The sequence below is a fragment of the Coturnix japonica genome, chromosome 14 (assembly GCF_054131305.1).
Source record: "Coturnix japonica strain WE chromosome 14, WE-NBRP24, whole genome shotgun sequence".
Classification (NCBI taxonomy): Eukaryota; Metazoa; Chordata; class Aves; order Galliformes; family Phasianidae; genus Coturnix; species Coturnix japonica.
Genome location: NC_140676.1, coordinates 12,381,421 through 12,401,140, shown reverse-complemented (window position 1 = coordinate 12,401,140; position 19,720 = coordinate 12,381,421). Strand labels below are relative to the sequence as shown.

The 19,720-nt window shown below is 41.5% G+C and overlaps 1 long non-coding RNA gene across 1 annotated transcript in view; it reads right to left on the bottom strand.

Annotated features, from left to right (window-relative positions):
• Nucleotides 1-7,310, bottom strand: part of LOC146758465 (uncharacterized) — a 66,166-nt gene extending 58,856 nt beyond the window's left edge. Inside the window, exons 1-2 of the long non-coding RNA XR_014934401.1 lie at nt 7,199-7,310; nt 6,836-6,899 (exon numbers count right to left, since the gene is read on the bottom strand). This is a non-coding gene — a long non-coding RNA (uncharacterized LOC146758465). The remainder of the gene's footprint in view (nt 1-6,835; nt 6,900-7,198) is intronic.
• Nucleotides 7,311-19,720: the final 12,410 nt, after the last annotated feature.

The following is a 19,720-nucleotide window of genomic DNA, read 5'->3' as shown; positions in this document are numbered from 1 at the left end:
GACCTGCTGGAGGGTTTTACTAACTCTTGATAAAATAATTGTTTTGCCTTAATCAATGCCCTTCCTACCACAGCAACAGATTACTGGAAGTTATTCATGGTGTTACTTCAGTATTAAGCTCCCACTTGCCTGCAGTTTTAGCATAGCAGCCTGTTTTGGAGCCCCTATGAATGTACTACATGAGAACTACACAGACCTCACACCATTTTATAGCCTGCTTTTTGCTACTTGGACTGCACATTAGCTTCAATTGACTAACACAGGTAGTAGGTACAGTATGTTGTTTTTCCATTTATAAGTTTGTCAGAGGATTCTAGATCTTCTTCAGATCTTCTGTAGATCTAAGCCCTGCAAAAATAAGAGACAAGAAAGGAGACCCAAGGAACACCAGCCATTTCAGTTATCACTGCGCAGCTTTTCAGTTATCCATGAATTGAATTTGCCCTGCCCTCAAAAACAGGTTTGTGAGAACTGCTGCATCTTTCACATCCAATGAAATGCACTTTCACCAGTGATGAACAAGAGCCTGCATGCTGTGCTTGTAAATACCTGCACCAGCAGAGGTAACACAGCTTCACAGCTGCTGTGATGGTGTTGTTGCTAGGAAAATGCTGCCCACAAAGTTCACTTTACTTTGGCCCAAACAGATGGAAATCAGAAGGTACCAAATCTAGACTGTACTATAGATGTGGTAGGACAATCCAGCCAAGGTTAGCAGTGTACTCCACAGTCTTTTAACACACATTAATGGTGTGGGCCTGGTGTTATCGTGTTGCAATAGAAAGGTTGTTGTCTTCTCTGTCCTGAATCTAGAAGTTCAAGCCTTCAACTTAGTTATTGTTGTGTTGTAGCAGTCAGTACTGATGGTTTGTCCAGGTTCCAGGAAATCACATTTTCCTATCCCAAAAGACAGCGTGCATTACCTGCTGAGGGCTGCATTCTGAACTTTCCTTTTGATGGGCAATACGTCGCTATTCCATGAACTGCTGTTTTGATCACAGCTTGTAACAGTGACACTACATCTCATCACCAGTAAATACGCAATTCAGGAAACTCATCTTTAACCTTGTATCAATTCAGTAGGTCTTGCCAAACTTCCATACAGTGTTCTTCCTGTTCTTGAGTGAGCATCTGTGGGATCCACCTGGCGTAAGCTTCATAATATTCCAACATTGCCACCATCATTTCCAACACACTGAAGCTGACATTCAGCTCCATACACAGTTCCCTGGTCACAATCTGCTGATTCATGTGGATGAGCTGATTGAGTTGTTCTTCATTGACAGGTGACAGCTGTATCAGGCTGTCCAGAATATGGCTCGTCTTTCACATCGCTGTTACCACCCATCAGTTTTTCACTGTGCTCACATCCACTGGTTGAGTCCCATAAACATTCAGCATCAACAAACATCAGTAAGTTTCACTTTTTCCTCATACAAAGTAATCCAATGAAGTTCTTTGCTTCACCTACATATAAACATCAGACCCCATTTTGTCAGACTGTCCCCTTCTGCCATCCATCACAGACCAACAAAATATAACTGAATGTTTGTAGGAAGCTCCAACCTCTACTGACATTACACCAACAGTCACTTTAACATCATGAGCAAACATCACAAAATAATAGGCACTGCTTTTGGAGCAGTCCTCACACAGACAGAGGTGCCAGTTTACTTAATAGAAAGCACTTAATCTTTAGTAATGCTACGAAGATAAACTGTTACAACTACCACATCAGGCCCAAACGCTAACAGAAAGCAGCTTTAGTGGCCATAGACCAGACGTAACCAGGACCTCTTCCTCTCAGCATTACCAAAGCCTGAGTGCACTGAAGCAGTTTAAGATGACACACAGGCAAAGGGAGGAAACAGCATGCACAAACATGCAGAACACCCAACATAAGACCACATATAGTCATATTAGCTCTACATTTATGTATTCAACTTTCATGCTAAGATTAGATGACATTAGGAGGAGCCCAGCCTTGAATCTCCCATTCTTGCTAAACAGAAGACTCAGGGCACTATAAGTGCAGGCTTGCCTATCTATGAGATTTTGCAGTCAGGAACAGTATTTTGCACAACATGGATTACGCTGTGAAGTTCCAGCTCCCCCAAAGTCCTCAGCAGAATTCCCATTGTCTCGAGCAGAGCCAGGACTTCCTATCAGCTCCCAAGAGGTCAGCTGTGCTGAGACTTGTGAGCTGTGTGCACCACCAACCCTTCAGCCTGTATTCAGGCTTCTTGTGATCGTTTTTGCATGTGGTGGTTTTAGCTTTGTGTGCTATACAGATCAAGAAGCCACCAAAACATTCTGGTTTAGTTTTATTTATTTCATGCAATAATGAGGCACACTTTGTTTCTGTTTCCCAAGAAAGTGCTGCAGGGATAGAAATCAGATAAAACCTCATAATTCTTCTGGTTTCTCACCACACCACCTAGCTCTCTTTGTCATTACCCATTTGTTACAGCTCAGTTACTAAGGTTTATTTAAAGCAGAGAAAAGTTTTATTTCTTCAGCTTCACATTATTAACAGAGATTAAACTGCTCTTGCTGCATTGATGAAGGTATGGATGTTCGAAGACAAATTTAAGTTAAATGAATTGCTGTATCATAAAAACAGTAGTTGACTGTGGAAAGACATCACAGTTTTTTTGCAGAAGTGCTTTTGTCAGCTACCATTCCCACTCACACTGGAAAGGGGAGAAAACTAAGGTGATGTGTGTAAATGGACAGAGCCTGAGCTACAGGAAATTCAGCAGATCTGGTTTGCACAGGTTCTTGTGAACTTGTAATTTTATTTTGCTATGTAAGCTTCATTGAACTTCACACAGAGTTTCAAGTTTGAACAAGAACACAAGAAGCTCAAAACGAAATATACTTGAAACCCTTGTTTCTTTTGCAAAACTACCAGTGGGCTTCAAGTCACTTGAAGGGTGCAAATGAAGGAATTTCAGTGAAACTTACAACAGTTTTATGGCTGAGTTTAGAACAAAACCTGAAACTAGGCAGTGTTTATGCAGTTCTATAAGAAACATTTTACTGAGCAGTTCTCCCATGCTTACCTGTGGTGTATGTGGAACAACATACTTTTTGCTCTTGCAGAAGTTGTCACAACACTCCAATATGCCAGATTATTTATTCTTCAAACCTCTGCTTAATATCACTCCTCCCTTTTTCACTCTGGAGCAGAACAAGCACCAAGACCTATGGGCAATAATGACAATAATGCCTCCCCAGAAATCTCCCCTCTTATTTTAGGATGCAAAGGGTTCCTTGCTCACACTTATACACCATCTGCCATTATCTACAAAGACTAAAATGCCAAGGGTGGCCTTCAGCTGTCAGCTCTGTCCCTCTGAACAGGGTGTTACAGGATGTCTCATTCAGCATTTCCAGCCACAAGAGAGGGAAGATTCTTTCAGAGCACGGAATAGCCTTCGCAGCTGCAGAACACAGGAGGCCCAGGGAACTAAGGCCAGCAGCTGTGGAAGCAAATTTTGGCTATATTGGTCCATTATTGTTGATGTACATAAGGCCTGAAAACCAGATTCAGGAAATAGTGCGCATGCAGAAAGACTCATGGTCTTAATTTTCATATTTAGTTACGCAACTGTATAATACGTTAAACCTTGCTTTGAAGTTATGCTCAATTGTTAGTATTAATAAAAACTTATGTCATCCCTCCCAGTGAAATTGTGTTTAAAGGAAAACTCAGACCTGCCACCACCTTCCTTTCCAGCTAAACCGATCTACTAGTTCGGTAATCATAACTTGAAGATGTTGTCACAAGTACAAAGTTAAACTAAGTCAAACACATCTTGAAAGAAGAGACGTCATGTTTAAAGCTGGAAACACTCAGCATTTGCTCTTACTGCTATTTAAGCATCAACTACCTACAATCCTAAATTACCCAACATTGTTATTGTGTGCCCAATTCCATACGAAAAGATCATCCTCCAGATTTTCAGAAGAGCTACATGAAGATAATAAACCCTGACACTGTGCACAGCACCATGCTGTTCTAGTACTTCTGATTCTGTCATGATTACTTTGCGGTCATTTGGTCTAGTTCCCAAGTAGATGTTAACAGATACCTCTATGTAAAATTTGCTCCATGTTGCTGCCACCTCGTCACCACAAGTCACGTACAACACGCTCAAACTGCTTCACCTACCCAGACTGAGCTTCAGACATCAATGGTCCCATCTTGAGGCCCAAAACTCCAACTTGCTCCCCCTAAAAGTAGTAATTATTCCTTTGTGGCAATGCATGCCTGCCAGAGAGCGTTTCTGAACTCACTCCAATAGAGTTCAGAGAAAATTGCAGCTGAGAAAAGGATTGATATCATTTGGGTGAATAAGTAAGCAGGAAAAAGATCAGGAACCATTTGATAAGTGTAGGAACACAAGATAGCACAGCAGAAGAGGACACTATGAAGGAGAGGACACCAAAAAGGATAGATAATGGGAAGAGAGAGAATTCCAGGAAAAAATAACAAAGGGAATATTATGACATGGTGGCTCACAACCTGTGGCTTGAAGGCAACACACAATATTGCTTGTAACACAGGAAATTAAAATGTTCTGAGGAGCCCTTGCCCTGCTGGCCAAACTCTTTTTAATGCACCCCAGGATGCCATTGGCTTTTTTTGGCCATGAGGGCACACTGCTGGCTCATGGCCAACCTGTCATCCTCCAGGACACCCAGGTCCCTCTCTGCAGAGCTCCTCTCCAGCAGGGGAGGATATACTTCCCTACCTAGGGACAGCTGAATACCACATGAAATATCTCCGCTGCTGCCTGCGCCTGAACAATCTCCAGTTCCTAGCATTGCTCGTTACGGTGCGCTCACCAATGATGTTATTACAAACATAAGAAGAGATGCTCACTGCTTCTCTACTGGCTAATCCTGCTTCTGAGATTACAATCTTAACATCCAAAAGTGCAAATCTGCTACACTCCACAAATATCCAACATAATATAAAAAAAAAGTTAATGGTTTCTGCTAGAAATCAGATGAAGGAAAAGACCTCCCGTGAGAATCAGAAGATAACATTTCTTCATCACTAACCAAATAAACACAAAGTTGTTTATTCTCTGGTCCTCATTTCATGTACGAGATGATTTTGTAACACTTATGCTTATTTTACAACATGAGGCAAAACAAATGCTCCTTACACACAGTAATAAATAATCCTTCTCCCTGCCACACACACACACCACTATTAACAAACTTCCTTCCACATCCTTCCTTTGTGGTTGTGAACTCCTCCGGGACCAACACAACTCCCAGAAGAGCCAACAGAACATTTGCCATCGCTTTCAGACAGAACATGATTGCGCCCCTTTCTTGCAGCAGGCAGAGCAGTTAATTGACCAGAGCTGAAGATGTATTGTAGGAGACAGGAGTAAATCAAATTATATGAAAACATTCCCACGGTTTTGATTTACTTCACAGAAAGAAGCAAAATATTAGACATCTTATATTACTTTACATTTGCCTGTAGGGCAAACGTGAGGTACATGTCCAGAAAATTCTAAAAATGTAGCAATAAGCCCTTTCTACTCAGTTCTATATGAGTTCTGCATCACTGAGAATATAATGTTATTCTAAGATTCTGAATAGCAATCTCTAATCCTGTCTCAGAGGCCAGTGGATTCCACTGGTTTAGATCAGCTATTCTATTGTAAAACTCAAGTAGGAAAACTAATTAAACTTGTAAACAGGTCTTTCCAAGCCTTAAAACGGACAAGTTTGTAGCGTTGCTGACATCTACTGAGACAAAGTGAAATTACACACATTAGCAAAGGGATAAAGGGAGACTTGGTCCCTTATTTGCATTTGTCATTTGCAGTTTTCAAGTGTATTTTATGCACATTCACAGATTTATTTCCCTCCTTGTATCAATACTCAGTGGCTTCATATAAAATGACTCAACCAAGATGTTACAGGAAAGCTTAATAGGAAACATAAGTGATGACATTCAGAGGATAGATGTATCCCTTATATAAATACTGCAGACATACAGTTCCCAAAAGTCCAACTGCCCACACTGACATACAGCACCAGGTACACCAGGATGCACATTCTAACTCGTGCTCACTGCCCTCAAGTTGTGGCAGCTGAAGACAAAGAGGGCTGGATTTAAGAAACCATGTTGCACAAATAATATTGAATATTTACGTATCACAAGTTTCCTATAGGAAATGGGTAATCTAGCTAGGCTACAGCAGGGATAAAAACATTTAAAACATTCTGATCTGTGTATTTGGTCTCATACCACATACTGCAATTACACTTCTCAGACAGTTCATTAGAACATTTTGCTGGTATTTTATGTGTTCTAAAGCACATTCAGTCACCATGCAGAATGAGGAATCCATTGCTATCCTTATAACCACAGAACAGTAACCATTATCACAGATGATGTGTATAGATTCCATTCAAACAAAGTTAGCAGGAAAGGTCTGTGTATCTCAGTTTCAGTAACAGCAATACCAGATTATGAAAGTAAAGTTTTAAATAAAGGAAACAGCTTATAAAGTCAAACAGTGTAGGATCGAATCAAGGCTGATAGTGATTGTGGGTTGATTTGTGTTTCTCCACTTCTGGGCAAATTTCTCACTGCTGGAATTACAGTGACATTACAGTGAATTTACAGTAATATAAATAAAAACTAGTTTGACCAATAAATATTTGTAACAAAATCTTGTCGATAGCACAGCTTAGTTAATTTGCTTTTCGGCAACAACACAAACAACTGCAGTCAAAATTTAATACTCTATCACAAGCTTTGTTCTATGATGCATTTATTATGCAGTGTCCCTCTTACCTTGATGAGGAATGAGGACAGGATTTCAGTATCTGCATGGACTTTTCAGTTGTTTCTGCAGGTTCTGCAATGGATATAAACACAAAGTAAGATCCTTGACTCACACAGCTGATACGTAAGTCCCAGTAGTCATTCTCGATCACACAAAGTTAAATCTCAACTCTGATAAATGAATAGGTTCAATGGATACAGCTGATACACATTCAGCTAACGCAGAAGTTCTGGTTTGGGGTATTGCTCATACATTAGAAGCCATAGTGCAAAATTGTATTTCCTTGGACTTTCACTGGTACCTACAGCTTGGCATCTCCATGCATTCTGACAGTTTACAGTCTTGGGAGGACTAAGCAACTCAACACCTACTTCTCCTGGGTCCATCAGGATTCATGCAGTCATCACTTCCACCTGATCCAGTATACACTCTCCTTGCTCATATCAACTTCTTCAGAAAAAGCAAAAGCATCCACATCATTCTAGAACAGAAAAAGTAAGTTTTTATAGATTGTCCACCACAATAACCCTTCAATAAGAGACTGAAACCTAGTTTTCCCCTTTCACTCCTCAGATAAGTTAGAAACCCAGGCCATGTTCCCTGTTTACACCTGTACAGAGCAGCTTGTCAGTCTATGGCTAATGAACTCTTCAGAAACATACAAGAAACAGATGTGAAGGGAATAAAGTCTCTGTCAAGGAGGAATTTAATTCCAGTAGAATTTTACAGTCTTCTAACCACCATCAGATGGCACAATTCAAAGAACTGAGTTACCTAACTTTTCTCCTGTCCAGAACCAAACCGCAAATGCAGAGTACCTAGAGGTATTTGCATACTGGCTCCCTTTTTGTTTTCTGGTGTTATTTGGTGTTTGCATGGTCCTTTCAGAGGAGACTTCTCACATGTCATGTAAGAAGCCTTGGTGCTCAACTCAAGGCTGTACCTTCCACTCTGTAGTCAGATGTTTAAAAACAGCACAGTGCTCCTCACTGTAACATGTAAGTCTTGGAAAGTCTTTTAATGAAATGCCCTTTATACATTCATGACAATCCCTTTAAATGGGCATTTAGGAGGGTTAAGTTTGCAGTGAAGCAAAATCCTCTGGCCTGGCACTTGGGCAGAGTCCTAACAGCATTGTATCTAAAAATACATGGATCAGAAATAGAGAGAAAGAAACAGATATATTTGAATGACTGCTCATGAACAGAAATCATTTGCTTATTCTATTATAAATCTATTTCTGATTGCCTAAAAAGAATGTTGAAACATTTGGCTTCCTAGAAATAACTTGGTTCCAAAGATGAGTCTCTGAAAAGGCTCATTCTGGCTTGCACTCATTAAAAACCAAGTCACTCAGATTAATATCAACATTTTGGCAATTTTAATAACAGAGACTGCCAAAAGTATGTTGTCTATCAAACATACACGGAAGAAAGATGTTAGAATATTAAGAACAGATGTCAGAGATATCTATGAAAATACCCATGTTCCCCAAGTACTCTGCAAGGCAAGAAGTACAGAAACTCATGAAAGGCTGAAATTAATGCATTTCATTCAAATGCTGCCAAAATGCCTTGCATGTATGTAAACCTGCTTAAGATATGTATACTGAAAGATGTTAAGGAGGAGGACTGAGTCATAATTTGATAATGGCTTTTTACACTAAAATTTAGAGCATAACAGTTCAAGAAAATGTTAAAGGCTACTTTTTACTGTTTCTTATTTAAACTGCCACATTCTGTTACAGAGAAAGCACACAAGGTCTTCCCACTGAGTATTTATTTACTTACATTTTAATTATTATTCTACAGACTAAGTTTACAGGAAAAGCTCCTACTAGGAAAACATCGATACAACTTACTGAAAGCACTCATTGCATAAAAAGAGCTTATTGTCTAAAATTAAAAATCCACTTAGAAAACCTAAATATCTTGAGAGTTTGTTTGAGCAGGCACAGAATGTGCTTTCATCTTCTGCTCCAGTTATTTTCAATCTTGACAACTCAGCAGTAAAAATGAAAACAGCTTCCAAATAGAAAACTGTGGAGATTGGCAGATTTTTCCCCCCCTCCTTAAGAAGCCCTGAGTTCTTTTTAATTGTCAGAAGGTTTTGCCTCTAGAATTGATGTTTAGAGATTTCAGGCACAGAAAGATCACCTTATAAACAGCCAGAAGCGTCACATATCATGAATTCAGGGGGTGGAATACAGAAAATTAAATACAATAAAAATTAAAACCCACAAAAATACAAGTTTTGAATATCATAATACTCCTAATATAATAATGGGCAATGACAATACTGTATTTATTATGAGATGTTATTTGAAGCCTACAATAGACAAACTTGAACACAGTATTTTGAATTAATGACTCTGAGGTTTTGATTTCTGATTTTTTTGATTGATCACAGAACCATTAAGGTCGCAAACACCATTAAGATCACCCCATCCAACCAGCAAGCCGTGCCTGTGACCACTCCAGACCACAACCCCCAGTGCCACACACGTACACTGCTGGCTCACACTCAGCCCGCCAGCTAACACCAGATCCAACATTGCAACAGGAACACCAGTAACGTTTTCTGCTCTTTAAAGATCTTAAAGCATCACTCACTTCATCCCATGGCTTAAAGCCCCTGCAGGGCACAGCCACCAAGCACCAATCCCTGCTGCCATGGCAGCTGCCTCAGTGCCGAACCAGGCCCTCAACCACAACCACCCCCGTACAATTAACAGATGTGAAAGCAAACTTGGCATATATGGATGGCTGAATTTTTTTCCCCCTTTGAATAACCTGGTTATATCCAGTTTCCGCAGCAATTGTAAGAGTGTTTACATTGTTTTTTTCATTTCCCTTTTCTAATAATACAAAGCAGACGCGGCATGCCTGATTTACCTCAGGAGGCGGTGGGAGAGGAAGGGTGCTCCTGGCTGCTGCACGGAATGTGTTGAGGGGAGAGAGAGGGGGGCTGCGGTCAGGGTTATTTATTTTGTTAATATCTTTGGACCCCAAGGGCCCCATTCTAGCCCTCCCTGGCCGATCTCCAGACTGAGGCTGTCAGCCATGGAGAGTATAATATCTTCAGGCTACGGCCCATTGCAAGTTTCTCCTCAGCTCTCCCTGAGCACTTCTCTCAGCTCCAAGGAGGACATGCTGTCACCCACCTGGCACTGCATGGCTGTAAGCCAGCCCTCACCTGCTTTGACTCCCTAAAGACCACCTCACCCCACAGCCACCAGTCTAACCTTGTCACCTGAGTCTTCCCACCCCCACCCCAGCCCTGTGAGAAATCCCTGGGCTGAGACTTGAGCTCTGGATTCCCCCCCTCAGGGGTGACTCACTGGCAATTACTCCCCTTCCGTGTTTTCCTTCTCTTCTGGCTCCTCAGGGAGGCCCGATATTTAATTACAGCTCCATGAAAGAACTAGATATTTAATTATGTGATTATGTCAGATAGCCTAGCTTAACACAGAATCATAAATCCTCAAAAATGTGCTCATGTTGGTTTTAAGCTGAAGCAGAAATTGCAAACAGGCTGGTTGCATTCTTCGAGCAGTGGAAACAGAAGCAGCAGCAATAGGCAAGCCACATACACTTGTATTTTTGCAATAAAAATATCAAACCTTAAAAAAAAACACTACTCAAAATTAAGCTTAGTTGCTTATCCTACTGACACAAGGGTATGGCTACACAGAACAATGGTCTTCATTAACATGGCTACTGCAAACCAGACAGAGCTTGGTGCTAATGAGACTATCTTGCCTCCAGTGCCTCAACAAGCCATCCTGCTGGGTGCTACCTGGTGCCACATCGCTATCCCTAATGGCATTACACCAGGAATACACCAGCTAATTATGTATTAACGCAGTTTTTCAAACCCCAAAGCAAGTTCTAAACAAGGCCACCTGGGAGAGGGGTAAGGGGATAAACAAGTGGCTCTCTCTTTACCTTAGGGTTTAGAGTTATGACAGCCTTGAATCAATGGCACTATAACCAAAAAAGAAAACAACCCACACACGATGCCTTGCATGGCACAGCCACCCAATGGAAATCCTAGTGGGATAACAACTCCAGTCAGAAGCACAGACTGGGATTTTGCTAAAGTTGTGGCTCAATCAGACAGCAAGCCTGGTTTTAAGCATCTACTCTATACCATGGACACAAACTAACAGACAAATGGCTGCAGTAGTTCAAATTGACGCCCAGGAAGCTCAGGTTTTATGGAAAACTACCTCTGTACTGGCAGGCTGTATGCCACACTGAACATTTCTGGTCCTTACACAGCTGGTATAAAGACATGGAGGCAGCTCAACCAACATACTGCGTGCTCTGACTAAATAGACAGGAGTAAACTGTGAATCTATGTGATACCCTCAATGAATTAGTACTGCTGGGCAAGCTGGTATTACTCAGTATTACTAATAGTGAAACCATAACCTGGGAAAACATTACAGCCTGTCATTGCAGCAAGAAAAGTGGAAAGTTCAGCCTTCAGAAAGTATCCTGGCCCTCTACTGGCCACACATGGCCAGGTGGTCCCTGATCAAAGCCCATGTGTAATGTATTTAAAATGCCATCTGACCCAGGGCAGCCCTGTGACATATACCACTCCTACAAACATCATCTTGTATTACTACCACAAACATCCATCTCACTGTCCAAGCAACAAAGTATGGATTTCATATCAAATTCCATGATAAAGTGTAATCTGACTCTCATGTCTCCTCTAGTCCCAATAGTAAAACTATTTACTTAGACATCAATTTAGCAGTGAACATAGGATTAAGTGTAACCTAGGCTTAAGGATGAATGGCATGCTCCCCTTCCTGACACGGCTGGAAAAGGCATTCTAGGATTTCATCCTGATTCCTACATCACTGTATTATAAAGCTCCCTTCCTTATACACCAACACTCAAAAGAGAAAGCATACAGCACTTTCTGGAGCTTTGCCCTCCTCAGATACACCATAGTATTAGGGATCTAATTCTCACAGACAGGTTGTGACAGACTGAAACAAACTGCTGCTCCCTCCAGACCTATGAAACTTTAACTCTCATCTCCATTTTTAAAAGAAAGGAAATGCACAGTTTGGGTGATAGACACCTACAGATCTTTAGTCTACCAGTAAAAGCACAGCCTGATCTCCCTGTATAGGCCAAAATAAAAGGCAGAGCCCCTTCTCTGTGGAAGATGAGCGTGATACCTCATAAGAGGGTCATAATGGCTGAAATCTGAAATGTTTTGCCAATTCAAACAATTGATAACCCCGAGCAGCTACTGGTTAAGATTGAGAACAGAGCTCCTCTGGACATCTGGCTAATATTTCCAGCCTGTGTTTTGTTTTGCAGGAGGATTCTGACATCCCAATTACAATATATGCTGTTTGTGCTCTAGGTGCCTTTTATTTTTACAAAGCACTGTCAACAAAGAGGTCAATTGTAGCTTCACCAAGTATTGATTGAAATTTCTTTTTAAGCTTTCTCAGCCTGTAACACAGATACATGGCACAAAAGTACAAAAGTCAGCTTCTAACATACATACTTGAAGTTTCGTTATCTCTGGTTCTCTACAACATCAAAAACCATTTAGGAAATAAAAATACCCAAATAGAGCAATGAAATAACATTTTATGCATATATATGTCAAGTGTCTCAAAAGCCACTAAGAATAAACCCATAAAATCCACTTCCTCTCTATTGTGTGTCAGTTTCAGCCAAAGGAGGGGTCAAGATGAAGTCTGAGCACTTCTGCCTCTACACAAACAAAGCACAAAAAGAACGAATAAACAGAATTTATATCTGCTACAAATAATCTGAAGTGAATTTTATTACTGTTTTCTATCTGCATTTTTCAATCTTGGGAAATAGTAATTAATGTTGGAACGCAGCACAGCTGATGACTGCAGAAATTACCCAGACTGCCCCATCCTTCCAGCAAGATCAGAAACCACAACTTCAGATTCAAAATGCAATGAACAATTTCCATTAAATTCCACAGGAGTTAATGCAGCCAAATCCACGCTGCCAGGTTTTAACCACCAGTGGAACTGAAAACAGTGGCTGTGTTTGTAAGAGAGGAACATGCTCCAATTATGGGGTTGAGCAGCACAAAAAATAACAAGAGCCCAACCTGATTACTCCTTTACTCAGTCTGTGCAGAGCTGTTCTCTGCCATCAGTTCTTTATGCAGGGCAGTTTTACAGACCTGCACATGAGAACCTATCACATCCCACAGGAGATCACTGAACAGATAACTCCTCTTTTATAAGATCCCTAGCTTTAGAGTCATAATCCACATTTTCCTCCTAGCTACATCCATTCATCTGTATTCCAAGTCCTTTGGAAATGCATCTTTGAGTAATAAGCCATTAAATATTTTGTCTTCCTTCTCTATATTCTTGTAACAACTAATAGATCACACTGCTGGAACTATAACACTACGAATTTCCAATGCATACTTTCAGCAATAAGGTATTAAGTATTCTTATAAATACAAGGTTATAACTAGAGGAAATGAATTACCAAGTTATAGATCAGTGAGCAAAAGGTGAAACTGCTGAAGAGATGCTCTTATTAGATTATCCACCTCAAGGCTTATATATAGCTTTCACTGTGCTTCCCTATCCATCATTTTTATGGTACGTAGAAAGAGCTACAAAGCACAAATTGCCTTTTTTTAAATTAACATGGACATTTTAGATAGAGCTGGATAACAAGGCTGGGTTACCCCCCCCCCCCCAAAAAAAAAACATGAAAGCAGAAAACATCTATTTTATTGATCCAGGAGAGCTATTAAGAGTATTGAATAAATTCCCCATCAGAGCCTATTCAACACATTTGTCAGCTCACCAATTCTTGATATGCTCAGCTATGATTTGCCAAGAAACACCAACAAGCTGGGGAGCAGCTCCACTGAAAATACCCCAAGGGTTTTGATAGTGTTACCTACAGGAGGCAGAAGCGTGTCCAGTCATTCTGGAGCAAAGAAGACTTAGAGGGGATCTAAGAGCAGCCTTACAGTACCAACACAGAGATCCTGAAAAGGAGAGCCAGGCATAAGCTGAAACAAGAGTGGTCTTAAGGGAAAACCTCTTCCCCAGAGGACAGGTTGAGCCCAGGTCAAGCAACTTCATCTGGCCTCACAGCTGAGCCTGCTTTGCACAGGATGCTGGGCATGAGTACTCCAGAGGCTCTAACTAGAACTACCCCAGGAACTCAGGCTGGACTCACCACTTAAAATCATTAAGTTAGCACAGAAGGGACTTTCTAAATTGCCCTCACACAGAACTCTGCCTCTTCCAGCTCTGAAAAGGTTGATGGTGTGCAAGTCAGGCCAACATCACCAGCCCCTACAATCTTCTAAACCAGTTGGGACAGCATAACCAGTAGCTTAACAACACTGGCAGCCAGGCTACACCAGGACTCCTTCTAACAACACCCAGAGTGGGAAACAGTGGGAAGTTGGTGGCATTGACAGCTTGGGCTGTGCAGAAGCATAAATTAAGCTGAAAGTGGCAATGAAGATTATTCTGAAATCATTTTGTGAAGAATCCCTCAGCCTGCCCAGGGCCGCTGCCAACAAAGATACAGGTCACCTCAAATTAAAAAGAGGAAAACCTGCATGAGTGTGGTCACTTTAATGAGTAAAGAACACCTTTTAGCACATACAAACATCTCTTCAGTGTCTGCAAGGGATACCACATCCTCAGCACTATCATAGATGAAGAAAGGATCTTTAAAAATAGTAAGAGTAACTCCTAAAAAAACACAATTTAGCATTTCTTTTCAGCACAATTTAAGTGGTTTCCATAGCTGGAATGAATTACTGCACACTGTCAGGACTTCCAGAAAAGGTCCTTCCACCCCAGAAAAGTTCAGTTGCATTTTGCTTTAATGGCTCTTGGCAAACTCGCACTATTGTTTTTGTACAAACAGAAGGAGATTTGCTATAAATAAAATAAAAAAAAAAATGGAACTCTACATGAATGAAGCAAACATCAAATTCCCTAATCTTCAAAAGAAATTCTATCCCCCAATAATTAACTATGATATATTTATAAAACTAGAATAATTGAAAACAGGATTCTGAGTTGATTCATGTAGACTGCGCTGAAATATTTATTATTGCAAGTCCAGAAGATCTGTCTGGATTTTGTCACTGGAAATGTCTAAACTCAGTGTCCAGATGTTTATTTAAGTTGCTCCCACATAGTTCTAATGTCAATTACCAGGGGTTATCAGAGAGCATCGCTGTGTATCTTCCTTGACTAATATTCTCATTTCTTCTGCATCTTTGATGTTTTCTTTCATTAAAATTCCTGGCTCACAGCCACAAAAATCTGCTGCACGGGCAAAAGAAAAAAAAAACCTGGTCTGCAGACATGACATATGATGATGCCCTCTGTCTGTGCAAGGATAATATTTATCATCAGCTATCGTTTAAGCAGGACTATAATCATTGCAACGTCAATTTAAAGCAGCTCAAACCAATAGATACAAAACCAATGAAGGAACACTTTTAACCTATAAAAAAATCAGTAAACAAAACACTCTTACTTGAAATGAAGACTTTATGAATCCACATTACCTTCTCCCCAGCCTCTCCACCCCCTTTCAGGAAAAAGCAGGGAGAAGGCCAATGACAAAGTAATTTCACACATAATTACAACTGGAATTGATGGATCTGTAGCTCTGGAAACCACAATTACACTGAGACTTTTATAGTAACCAGGAGACGATGCAGGACACTCCTAACTGACACAAACAGAAAGAGCTTATCACACAGTTCATGAAGATCTCCTACATTCAAATGTAAACAGCTCACTTCTTATATAAATCTGTTGCCCAAACCCTGTTGGTTCATCTGATTTGTAGGCAAGATTCATTCTTACTCTTTGTAATTAAAAAAAAAAAAAAAAGGAAATAAAAATAAGAGTAATCAATGCCAATTCGATAATTGGAAATAGAGAAATAGAGACACAAGATGCCTGGGAGAAATACTGCTAACACCTTCTCATGTTTTCACACTAGAAACCAAATAAAGCAGGTTCCTCCCCATGGGGATCCCCAATGGATCAGTGCAAGCAGACACCTCACAGTATTAACAGGTAGTGGTTTAAATGACTTTGAAGCAAAAACCTCATTGACCTTCCAAAATCGGCTTGGGAAGAATGTTTCCACCTACCAGGCTGTGCCCTGGCAGTGAAGTCCACAACACTGTTGAGTCAGTCTGTCCAAATGACCCCCCCAGCAAACACCACCATCACACCTTCAGCTTCTGTTGCAATTCCACATGCATAATGGAATATTTGCTGGAGTGCTGGAGCTCTATTTGCTTCCTATACACATTCCACTGTGTGTGTTTGTGTCATCTCCTCACATTCAGTAATCACTTAACAACTGTTATTCACATATTCCCTTGCATGGAGAGATTAAACGAAACACAGAGGCAATATCCCAGCTCAGCAGAGCGCTTGCATATAAACATTCCTAGAGGAATCACGCCTTGACTTCAGTCCATGCTTTCATGTTTCAACAAACCAAAGGCCCACTTCGTAAAGCCTTACTAACAAAAATGATCAAACAGTTGCTTTGAGTGAAAGATAACAACACCTCCAAAGCTTTGCATACACATGGAATAGCAATTACAGTATTTACAAAGGAGTCAGTGTGCATCCCATGGAAAGGCAACGTGAGTAAACGGTATTTGGCCAATGATCAGCTAACATTTGCTGGCCATAATGTCAGCAGTGACACAGCACTGCAGAAGGGTGAGAATCAAACACAATCCTCAACTGGTGAGGAAAAAAAAAGAAACAACACAGAGCAAAATAAATGTTGTTTTCACACAGCTGTGGTTTCCCTCCCAGAATCTGAGTTCACAACCCAACACCAAACAGCAGGAAACCAGGAAATCTCAGTGGTGATCTCCATGCACACACACAGAAAACCCACCCAAAAAAAAGAGCAGAAAAGCCAAGAATTCATTGCCATTCACCTGACCCAGGGATGCTCCACCTACAGCTCAGGGTCATCAGGGTGCCCACTGCAAGGCTGCTAAAGGCTGCCAGCTGGTGGCGTGTTCACAGCATGGGAACATAGAGACCCCCAAACTACTGCCCAGAGGCTGCACATGGAACACAACAGTTTTTCCCGTGGCTCCCACACAAGATTCAATCAATCCATCTATAGGGTCTGGGCATTCTCCCTGGCTGCTGATGCAGTGCCCCTGCAGCACCTTCAGAAACCACAGTGCAGAGCTGTGCTTGTCATGTTCTGTGTTTGCAGGCTCTATTTCCTGCATTTGGGAACCCAAACCAGATGCTTTGACTTATCTCAAAGTCCACAGAAGCAGCCATCAGACTGAGAGCTGCTGAATTGGGTCTAACTCTTACACACAGAGTAAACCTCTATAAGCCTTTCTAGCCTTCAACTACTCTTGTATTAAAAAATGTTAAAGACCTAAATGCTGCTGCACACTAATTGTCCCAAATTGACGATTAAGTACTTTTTAAATACTTAACAATCTTCCAGGCTGCTGAATCCCCTGATCACGCTACCCCACAGCTGACAAACCAGACTCCACCTTCTCTCCCTCAGGAAAGCTTCCACCTGTGAACAGAAATTGGCCAAGAGGTACCTCTGCACGCAGCTGGCAAGCAGGGACTCCTACCATGTCTCAAGCACTCCAAAACCAAGGGACTGACACCTCTCACATGCTGCAGCTATTGGATTTGCAGCACACCACTTAAGCACTTGGTGGTGCCTTTCAGACCAATACCATCACCAGCATCAGGTCCTACAGATCTTATCAATTTAAATCCCCTTTAGCTTTCTTCCCACTTATAACAATTGTTTCCTAACCCCACCTCCAGTGTTTTCCTTGCTGAGCAGCAAAGAAAGCTTCCCATGGCCCAAACAGCGCAATATTCACACAAGGAACTCCAAAAACACAGAATTGATTCTTTATTTTCTGCCAGGTTAACATTCACTCCAACAGAGAAGAACCATCTCCTCAATTCCCAATGCACATTTTGGAATGGTCCGACCTGGAGAACAGTGAAATGCAGACTGCCACACCTGATCAGAAACTCAAATATGACCACATCATTCCATCGCTCACCCTCTTACTGTCAAGCCTATTGCAGACTTCTGAACTGCCCGTCCTCTTTATCAGGGGGCTCTCCTTATACCCAGTTCTTTGACAACCCACAAAATCCCAGCATAGAAAACACGTTCATATTCAGAATCCAGGATGAACCCCCACAGAAGTAAAAGCATTTTGCAGCAACTTAACAGCTTACATCAGGAGCCTAGTTCTGCACTCACACCACCACCCAGCACGGTGCTGAGCAGCTGTTAGTTGGGTAACCCACCTCACCTGTTACTGCAGCAATTAGTCTTTTCGTAAAGGCAAAGTTCACCCATTTGAGGGACCCACTTTGGCAAGTCCGAACATGTTGAGCATGGTCAAAACACATCACAAACTGCCCCTACTTCACAATTTAGAAAGAGAAAGTAATCCTTAACAGCTCAAGAAAGAGAACGTGATTTTTGTTATCATGAATGAGCAGTCAGCAGAAACCTATGTTGAATAGACATCAGTAACCTAGAAAACAAGTTCTCCACTGCGCAGCTTTAGTTCCTCTAGCACTGTGTAGGAACTGGATAAATCAGTATGATGGGAAAGGCATTACAACAGGTTTAGCAAGACAAAAAAATGCTATAAAGGAAGGCAGAAGGTTACTTACCTGTATCAGAAGATTCTAGGTTTGCAGGGGAAAACTTCAACAAGGAGAGACCTCCAAAAAGAGACCCTTCCCCAGTGGCAGTCAGCCCTTAAATGAGAGCTGCTCTGGTCACTCAGCTGAATTGCCTTCACCTGTGCTCCCCGGGCTGACCGGATCCTTTCCCCAGCTGCTCAATCACTGGGTCAGGCTGTGACTCAGCAGCTCCCATGCACACTGGAAAGCCAGCATGGAAAAGACACACACTGTAGCTAACAGGGTGCAGTAATGCAGTCAGGGACAAGAGGGGCAATCTTAATAGATGTGAGAGAGATACAGGCCTGGAAAGGAAACAACCTATGCTTCAAGCAGAGACAAAGGGAAAGCCAGTCCATTTCTGGGGCCCCTTGTACTTAAGCAGCAAAACAAACTGAAATGAGACTTGAAGAGACTCAGCTGTGCCAACAGGCAGCAGCACAGGTGGCAGCAGTGATCTGAGGTGAACTGCATCCTCAGCTGTGTGGGGCTGTGCAGCCAGAGCCACAGCAAAGGAGAAGGCTAAGAAGAGAAATATATGCAGATGAGGGAACAGATAGGTCATCAATTCAGAGACCAATGCTGACAAATACAAGTGCTGGAAAGATGCAATAGGAACACACAAAAAAAGGAAAACAATACAAACCACACAATGGGAGAGGTAATGAAAATGAGATACAAGGCCTGAAGGCATCATAGGCCTGCACAGTGTGCAGTCTGAGCTTTGCTACAAGGTTAGCTACAGAAAAAAAACACATTCATGTCCCTGCAGATATTAAATTGAGTGAGGTATGTAGGTGTCCAGCTGCACAGCTGGTATTTAAATGGAGTTGCAAAAAGCAAGAGGAGACCGCAATGGCAGGAGGCTGCAAGGCAGTGGCAGAAGTTAAATGCAGACACTGGAGTATCTGATATGGACACAGGAACATATGGAAGGGAATGGGTGACACAGAGATGCAGAATACAAACTTGTTCTTATGAGAGCGGATGAGTCTTATGGGAGGGAAAAAGCACACAGCTGGTGAGAAGCCAATAAATAATTGGAACAAGAAAGCAGAGAGAGGAAAGGGCATGGGGAAGAGGTGTCATGGGTGAGGAACAGATTACTTAATTTAAAAAAATGCCACATATA